Genomic DNA, 9769 nt, shown 5'->3' with positions numbered 1-9769 from the left:
TGAGCCATTGTAGAGCTCTCCTTTAACACTGTTCATGCTAATATGAGTTAGATTTGTTTTTCCAGTCCCTGTGGAGGCATCAAACTGTCTTTAATTGAGTTTAGAAAACCATGTTTCTATCCTAGGCATAGCCCCAAAAATACTCTGCCCAGACAAAATGAAACAAAAATGAATTTTGAAACAACTCAAATGGATCAGTTAAAGAAATATTTATTGAGGTGGACAAAAGCCATATCATCCATCAGGTAGTTCCATACAGCCATGGAGATTGCACTTACCGCATAATGTACTCACCCTTTAAAGATGGAAGCACCTTAGCTAAGGGAATTATTATTTTTTACAACTATTTCTGTGGCTTGAATAAAATGCTTTGGCTGTGATTCCCTACAAGATAAATAACACCATGTGCTTCACAGAAGTGTGAATGCAATGACATTAAAGCAAAAGTTTATTACATATAATTGCTTGCTCTGTTTATGTGACTTCTGTAGAACTTGGACAAGCAATTTAGTTTACAGAGATTTATAACGGTTTTCATGAAGATGTATGAAACAAAAAAGCTGTGAGCATTTCCAAACCACCTATAAATCATGTTATACATTTAGTTTCTCCTGGTGGTATATAAAAACAAAATAAAATTTAAAATTAAGACTAGCTTTTTGAACTAACAGATACTTGGTATTTCTTTCCTCCATCTTCTCTGTAGCCATATATTGATTCAGTTCATAAAACATATTATGATGGTTTAATGCAGGTGTAATGGATGCTATTGCTATATTTGTAGAAATATGTTTTTTCAGAAAATAATATGTTTCATACCAGTAGGTGTACAAAAGCATTTTATATCTGTCTGGTAAACTGAATAATAGTCAGCATGATGAAAGCAAAAAGGAACCAAAGGCTTCCCAATGACAGGTATAATTAGAGTATGTTTGTCTTCTAAGGAGCCCAAGAACTTTGCTAATCATTTGGGGGCATTTTCTCTCCACCAACATTTCCCAGATGAAAACAAGAGACTGCCTTATATGCTTGCAATATCACTGTTCTCACATCACAGATAACTACTTGAGTGTCCTTCACCACATTGTTGAAGGTTCTTCCACATCTCCTGTGTACTTTAATTCATGGCTGATCCAAGTATGAGCAAAGTTTATTGAAGTCTAAGCAAGTCATTGGTCTTGAGAGACAATTGCTCACATCTCGCAAAATATCTCAAGAACCAAGAGTCCTATCCATTGCAAGACTCTTTATACAAAAATCCTGCCACTTCCTGCTTTTATGCAAAGGCAGATAGATAGCTTAGATGCTAAACTGGGGCAGGAATAGATGAAACTATGCAGATATTAGAGAAAGTAGATAGTGCTTGTGCTGGTACGACTGTACCAGGAGCTCCAACTTTATTTGCTTTGTATTAAATGTTTGCTTGCAGTCCAAGGTTTCTGGGATTCTGCAGATAGATGGCTTCCTTTGGTTGCAGTCATAGGGCAAGTCACTGTCCATCATCGTTACGTTTTGGTCCCGCCCCTTGCTCAGGGCAATTGGGAAGGGAAGGGAGCCATTTTTTAGTTAGTCTCAGTAAGGAAAGCTAATGTACAGGACGTGTGCACGCTTCCCCTGTACAAAAGCTTCAACTCTTAAGAATTTCCGGGGGAGAACAGTCTTAAGAGTCTCCAAAGACATTCCAGGGAAACAGCCCTAAAAACCCTGAGTCTCCAAAACCTGAACAGGGATATTAATTAAAAGGTGAATTTGAGATCTTTTATTTATAAGATCACCGTAAGTTATCATTTACTTGATGACAGTTTATAGCAAAATTGATATGTATGAGTGTGCACACTAACATTTTGGGGAAAAAAAGATATGCATTCTCTGAAATTGTTTCATCAATGGAGGGCCAAGTTTTTTCAATACAAAACAGTTGGCTTAGATGAAAATCAGGTTTGATAGGGCCTAGCTGCTAGCTGTAATCACCCTTTCAAGTCTACTATTCTTATCATTAGAAGACAAGAAAAGATTACTGGGTGTGAAGTTGGCTGGCCATGCTGTAGAAGCTCCTCCTTATCCCAAGTCATAAGTTATAAAAGCCGGACTTCCTTCACTTGATCCCGATATGATTTCCCACACTATTTATTTTATTCTGTCCTATTGTTGTTATGGTTTCCTCTTTGCTCAAGAGCGACAGCACAGTTCTGTGTTAATTACCCTGAAAGGCATATAGCATATATAGCAAAAGTATTGGATAACTACGGAAGCCCCCCGAAAAGACCTTGGAGGGCCACACAAACTGCCCCACGCATCCTCCCAATAGGTTACTCTTTTTCTGCGAGGATTTATATCACACATTCTTATAACAGTATTATTTGAAGGGTCTTCATAGGCCACTGAGTCCAACATCATGCTGAATCCAACATGCTGTTAGAGAATCCCTAACAGATAGCTAATAAGCCTCTTCTTTGAGACATTCAGAAAAGGAGACCCCTCTCCCATCTCTTCTCTAGATAATTTACCTCATTGAACTGGCCTGCTCTCATCATTTATATGTTCCCCAATGGTAAGAGTAATTCAGCAATTGAAATATAGTCTCTTGTAACTTAAAGCCATTAGACCTGGTCCTGCCCTCTGGGGCAGCACAGAACAGCCTTGACTTCCCTCTCTGCGATAGTCCTTACGGTATTTAAAGAGGGCAATCATATTACCTCTCTGAACTGTTGTTCTTTTGATTTATTCGCTATACTTCTTATCAACCTTTTTGCCCTTCTCTGAACTTGCTCCTACTTGTGTCAATTGTAAGTTAAGTTTTCCTCACTAAGACAATGCTGGGATTTACAATTTCTGTCAGTATCTCAACCTCATTGACAAAGCATATTTGGGGAAATGGTATTCTGCTTATTTCTGTACTTACTTCTGAGAGTTATCATTATTCTTCTCCCCTTAATCTAACACTTCAAAATCCAACAGTGATGGCCAGAGTAGGTATACAAATGTTTTGATTAGAAACAGAGACTTGCAAATACTTAAACCCGTTTGAGGTTTGATCAGTTTGCTTTCTATCTGCACAGAGCTGATGGAATTGTACCAGTGTTTTTGTAAACATTGAATTTTTAATTAATACATTCATTTCCTTGTGCTGAAATTGCTCTGTTTCACAGAAAGAAAAGGGGCAATGGAAAGTGGATTTAGGAGAAAGTGGTACTGCTAGTACATGCATTCTAGGGTTATCTAAAGCATTTGCATTCGAGTTCAAATTGAAATGACCAGCATGAAGTACTATACATAGTGTTGCCAAGGTGAGTGAGTCTATTGTTCCCTATTGAGTATGTGCAAATTACTTTTTCTGCTGCTGATAATATGGCCTGCATTTTACAAAAGACTTCACACATCCTGGGTTAGTTGTTACTGAAAATGTAGCACAGGGAATTCTAAAGGTTTTTAAGTCAATGTTACTGAAAGTATTTTGGTACATTAACAGTGTTGCCCATATGTGTGCACATGTTTGCTTGTGTAAGCATAATATTTTTGGTAGGTATAGTGCTATTCAAATTCTGCCAGTGAGAGATGTAAAGAGAGATAGGCGAACAAGGAGATTTTTGGTTTTAACTTTTCACAATGAACAGTTCTTCTAAGCTTTTTATATTCCAGCATTTAGGGGGAAAATATCAAATACAAGCTGATTCAGCCATGTAGTCGGGGCAAAAATGAACCACTTAGGCTTTGTTCATAGGAACAAAGGCAAAAAATGACACACCATTGTAGGGATTTGGGGATATGACAGAAAAGTCACAGCTACTTTCTGTTCCCTGAGTTTAGTGCATATTTTACAGAAAGTTGTTTCTCTATCTTTAGTGTCTTTGTTGTAAAACTCATTGAAAAGAAAAAGAAGGGAGATACTAGGAAGTTGGCAGTTGGGGCGAGAGAGACACTACCGCACACACTCCAAATCTTCTGGCTGCTGTAGTAGCATTATTTGAACTCAGAGGAGCTCCTCTACACCTTGTAATAGCCTTGCAGTAATTCAAAGAATTATTTTAGAAATCTAATTTGGAGCTTTAGTGAGCAAAAATAAGTTTTAAATATTAGAGGACAGTATTGTCTGGCATCCTGTTGGTAACTTATAGAATCATAGAATCAAAGAATCAAAGAGTTGGAAGAGACCTCATGGGCCATTCCAAGAAGCAGGAATATTGCATTCAAATCACCCCTGACAAATGGCCATCCAGCCTCTGCTTAAAAGCTTCCAAAGAAGGAGCCTCCACCACACTCCGGGGCAGAGAGTTCCACTGCTGAACGGCTCTCACAGTCAGGAAGTTCTTCCTAATGTTCAGATGGAATCTCCTCTCTTGTAGTTTGAAGCCATTGTTCCGCGTCCTAGTCTCCAAGGAAGCAGAAAACAAGCTTGCTCCCTCCACCCTGTGGCTTCCTCTCACATATTTATACATGGCTATCATATCTCCTCTCAGCCTTCTCTTCTTCAGGCTAAACATGCCCAGTTCCCTAAGCCGCTCCTCATAGGGCTTGTTCTCCAGACCCTTGATCATTTTAGTCGCCCTCCTCTGGACACATTCCAGCTTGTCAATATCTCTCTTGAATTGTGGTGCCCAGAATTGGACTCAATATTCCAGGTGTGGTCTAACCAAAGCAGAATAGAGGGGTAGCATTACTTCCCTAGATCTAGACACTATGCTCCTATTGATGCAGGCCAAAATCCCATTGGCTTTTTTTGCCGCCACATCACATTGCTGGCTCATGTTTAACTTGTTGTCCACGAGGACTCCAAGATCTTTTTCACACGTACTGCTCTCGAGCCAGGCGTCACCCATTCTGTATCTTTGCATTTCATTTTTTCTGCCAAAGTGGAGTATCTTATGATGGTATAAATTGTAAGACACCATTGTTATTGTGATGGAGATCGGAATTCTTTAGGCACCTTTTTTTCAGCTGAAGACCTCCAAAGGTGGGCAGTCTGTTGTGAATGGGAGAAGCAGCAAACAAGCATTCAAAAGAGCAGCATCATATGGAAAGATCTCTAAAGGCCTCTTTTTGTGCAGGAAAAAATCTTGATGTTTCTCTACACAAACATCATCAACAAAATAAAAACTGCTCAAGTTCAGCAAGCTAGCAATGACAAAAATGGATTTTGTGTTGTTGGATGGGAGACCAAACCTCAACAGATAGGCAGGGGAAAAGTGGGGAAAAGCAGAGGGAACTGTCCTCCTTTGTTCCCTACCATCTTTCCCATGCGAGTGTGGAGAAGAACAAACCACAGACCACCTGCTGCAATGCAACCTGAGCCCTGCCACATGCACAATGGAGGACCTCCTTGCAGCAACACCAGAGGCACTCCAAGTGGCCAGATACTGGTCAAAGGACATTTAATCAACTACCAAGTTTGCAAAATTTGTGTTTTTTTATCTGTTTGTTTGTTTTGTTCTGTTAGAAATGTACTACAATGGTCTGGTTGCTGATGACACAATAAATATACCATTTCCCCCCATCATTTCCAGTATTTGTCAGGCTTTTCCCACTTCCTTCCAGTTATCTGCAGTTAGGAACCAGGTAGTACCTGACTCCTGAAAACTGAGTCTTATTCCCGTTTTCAGGTGATAACAACACGGATTCCCACGGTCAGCCACCAGAAGTGGGATGGCCTTCTTGGGACTCCATTTTGTCAGCACTTGAAAATGGAGAGCAGATGCAGAGAATACTGTATCTGATGAGGTACTATGTCTTATATCAATAACTTCTGTTGTATTGTATTCCTCAGTTGGGTTATTCTCTTTCTTGTTTTCTGCTCCACTCAGACCTGAAAAGCTACCTCAAGAAAGAGAATGCTGGAAAGGAAAGAGAAACATAGTGCACAGTGATCTCATAGGTTTTCAGTGGATGGAAATTACTCAGATCTCTGTGTCATCCAAAATACCAGTAGTCCTTTTATTCTACATTTCTTCTTCAAGACTGATATTTTGATAATTATAACAACCTGCCTTTCTACAACATGTCCTTAAATCCGAAGGTAACTTTTTGACCCAGAGTTCCCAGAAAATGCTTTTCTGTTATTTTTGCCAGCATGAACATGTGCCATTATACAAAAAGGGCAACTAATGCTGGAAAATGTGTTGAGTTAGACTAAAACATTGAAAAGATCTCTGCAGATTTTTTTAAAAAAAATCCCAAATGTTTGTAGCACAATAACCGTGGTGCCTATTTGTATCAAATATTTAACTTTAATTGTACGGTGTCTAGACTTGGGTGGACCATATTTTGGATTTTTGAATCCAGAATATGATCTGAGTCAAAGCATGGTGGTTTCAGCATGAATCAAGCTGTTTTCTAAAATGAATATTGGGGGCTAAACTGAATCTTGTAATTAGGGTACAGCCCTTATTTCAGTTAAGGTACATCCCTTAGGAATTGTACTTTTCAATAGATTTGGCAGAGATCTGACCCAATTATGTTGAACTATGTCCACAAATCCCTAGGACTTTACATAGCAGGTCACTGAGGGGGGAGGACATTATTTATTTATTTATTTCCTATATTTATACCCTGCCCTTCTCTCCCCCCCCCCCCCCGATGGGGGACTCAGGGTGGCCTAACAAAAGCATCATATGCTGCTAACATCATAAAACAAACACAGTACAATGGAAATGTTAAAAATTAAAACAACAATTAACACAATTAATTAAGACACATTAATTAAAATTGAAATCCAAAAAACCAGTCCAGGTCAATTCATTGCCATAAGTTCCATTTGCTGCTCACTGATCAAACACTTGGTCCCATAACCAGGTCTTGATTTTCCTTCTAAAAGACAAGAGGGAGGTAGCCAATCTGATATCTCTAGGGAGGGCGTTCCATAGGCGGGGGGGGGGGGGCACTGCTGAGGAGGCCCTGTCTCTCGTTCCCATCAACCATGTTTGCGATAGTGGTGGGATCAAGAGCAGGGCCTCTCCTGAAGATCTTAAACTTTGTGATGCTTTGTGGCAGGAGATACGTTTGGACAGGTAATCTGGCCCAGAACCGTTTAGGGCTTCAAATATTAAAAAAGGCCCTTTGAATTGTGCTCGGAAGCTGATCGGTAGCCAGTGGAGTTGGCGTAACAAAGGAGTTGTATGTTCCCTGTACGTCTAGTGGATAGGATGGGAGTACTGTTTCTATGTGACCTCATGCCATAGCGCCTGCTTTTTTTCTTGCCTTCATCTTAGCCTTTGCTCTTTCCTGGAGTGTTGCTGCACTGTTACACCCAACATTTTCCTAGATGCCAGAACATTTGCAATAAATAGCCATGCAGTGGTCTTGACAAGGTTAGTGGGGGGGGGGGGGGACAGCCATGCTGCTCCCTTTAGAACTACTATAGCTTGTCTTATAGGTTGTAAGTAATAATTTTAAGTCAGATGACTATCTATCTATTATCTATCTCTATCAGCAGTGGTCTGCTTCTTCCTAGTCAGGTCCAAGATGGAGAATAGGTTGTAATTCTGTTATGATGAACTGTGAGATGCGGGAAATAATGTGAGCTAGAAGTACTAACAAGAGGCATTCTGTCTTGTCACTTACGTTGTTTATATTGAAGCAGTTGTACTCTAGGAATAATAATAGGTAATTACCATTTCCAAATTCTGGATCAAATTAATTTGAAAAACCATTTACGTAAGTGGAAGATTATACACATCTCTCTGTATGTTAGATTGTGCCACAATATATTAGAGAGTGTTTTTAATAATTCATCTCTTGCTTGTGATAGTTTGTTTGTATATTAGTCCAAAACTTTTATAATTAAGTCAGACAATTTTCTTTCTTTGCATTTTGTCTGGTAATTAGGAAATATATTCTGACTTCAAAAATTAAATGACCCACTCGTTAAAGTTCTCTTTTAATCACTGTTAGCTTGTTCATCATAATTAGGGATGTACTGGGATTATGACATTCGGATTTTACATATATGTTTATGCAAAACAAACAGAAAGTGAAATGCAGACATGCTGCTAAGAGAGTTCATTGTTAGAGAAGAATAGATGTAAATATCCTTACTGTCTCGTATATTTCAGCCCAATTCACATGTCTGGAAGGGTGGAGAATGGATCGTTTTATGGCCAAAAAAGAAAATTATGATTATTTCCTGTCACTTGGGAAATCTAGTTGGAAAGAATAACATGCTAACAAGAAATTGGTTCATTTTCACCTGATAATTGTATGTCCAGAAGGCTTTGTTAAAAAGTATTTTACTTAGAAATACAAATATGTTCTTTGTGTGGCAATTAAGTTATTTTTTCTGCAAAACCCACATTATTTGCAGTAACACAACCCCACTGTTTCCAGAGAACCATGTGTGTACTTGCATGCTGTGCACACACAATTTTATGCAAGATTGTTGATTCTTACATAAAATTGAGGAGAAAAAAACTTGCATAAAGACAAGTAGCTGTAAGAATGCGGCCACCCTCCCCCTCCCTTACACACACACACACACACACACACACATACACACACACACAAAGAAAATGTGCACAAAAATATATCTGGCTATTTGAAAACGGGGGGGGGGGGTGTGCACAAAATCATGTTTCTCATACAAAAAAACCAAATACCAACATGTTTATCTGTTTAGAATAACCAACATTACATGGTTACACTATCTACAAATCAAAGAGTATTATAATTAGGACAAGAAATTAGGTTTCCATAATAAGGAAGAAGTTTGGGAAAAAATTTTAAAAACAGAAAAAAAGAGTATAACAAAAATTTATGATGAACTGTTAGAATGGTCAACAGAAGGAGAGGTAGCAAAAAACTGTATGTTGAAATGGGCATAAAACCTAAAAAGATGGATACTGTTGGCAGACTGGGTCATAATATGGAACAAAAAACTAAAGTATACATACACAGCTGACCTGAAAGAAAATTGGTTAAAAATGTTCCACCGGTGGTACATTACACCGATAAAATTAAACCAAATCATAGAATCATAGAATCATAGAATCAAAGAGTTGGAAGAGACCTCATGGGCCATGCAGTCCAACCTCCTGCCAAGAAGCAGGAATATTGCATTCAAATCACCCCTGACAGATGGCCATCCAGTCTCTGTTTAAAAGCTTCCAAAGAAGGAGCCTCCACCACACTCCGGGGCAGAGAGTTCCACTGCTGAACGGCTCTCACAGTCAGGAAGTTCTTCCTCATGTTCAGATGGAATCTCCTCTCTTGTAGTTTGAAGCCATTGTTCCGCGTCCTAGTCTCCAGGGAAACAGAAAACAAGCTTGCTCCCTCCTCCCTTTGGCTTCCTCTCACATATTTATACATGGCTATCATATCCCCTCTCAGCCTTCTCTTCTTCAGGCTAAATATGCCCAGCTCCTTAAGCCGCTCCTCATAGGGCTTGTTCTCCAGACTCTTTATCATTTTAGTCGCTCTCCTCTGGACACATTCCAGCTTGTCAATATCTCTTTTGAATTGTGGTGTCCAGATTTGGACACAATATTCCAGATGTGGTCTAACCAAAGCAGAATAGAGGGGTAGCATTACTTCCCTAGATCTAGACAGTATGCTCCTATTGATGCAGGAAAAAATCCCATTGGCTTTTTTTGCCGCCACATCACATTGTTGGCTCATGTTTAACTTGTTGTCTACGAGGACTCCAAGATCTTTTTCACACATACTGCTCTCAAGCCAGGCATCCCCCATTGTGTATCTTTGCATTTCGTTTTTCCTGCCAAAGTGGAGTATTTTGCATTTGTCACTGTTGAACTTCATTTTGTTAGTTTTGGCCCATCTCTCT

This window comes from Anolis sagrei, chromosome 1 (assembly GCF_037176765.1).
Source record: "Anolis sagrei isolate rAnoSag1 chromosome 1, rAnoSag1.mat, whole genome shotgun sequence".
Lineage (NCBI taxonomy): Eukaryota > Metazoa > Chordata > Lepidosauria > Squamata > Dactyloidae > Anolis > Anolis sagrei.
The sequence above is the reverse complement of the archived record's forward strand: the minus strand, read 5'-3'. Positions refer to the sequence as shown.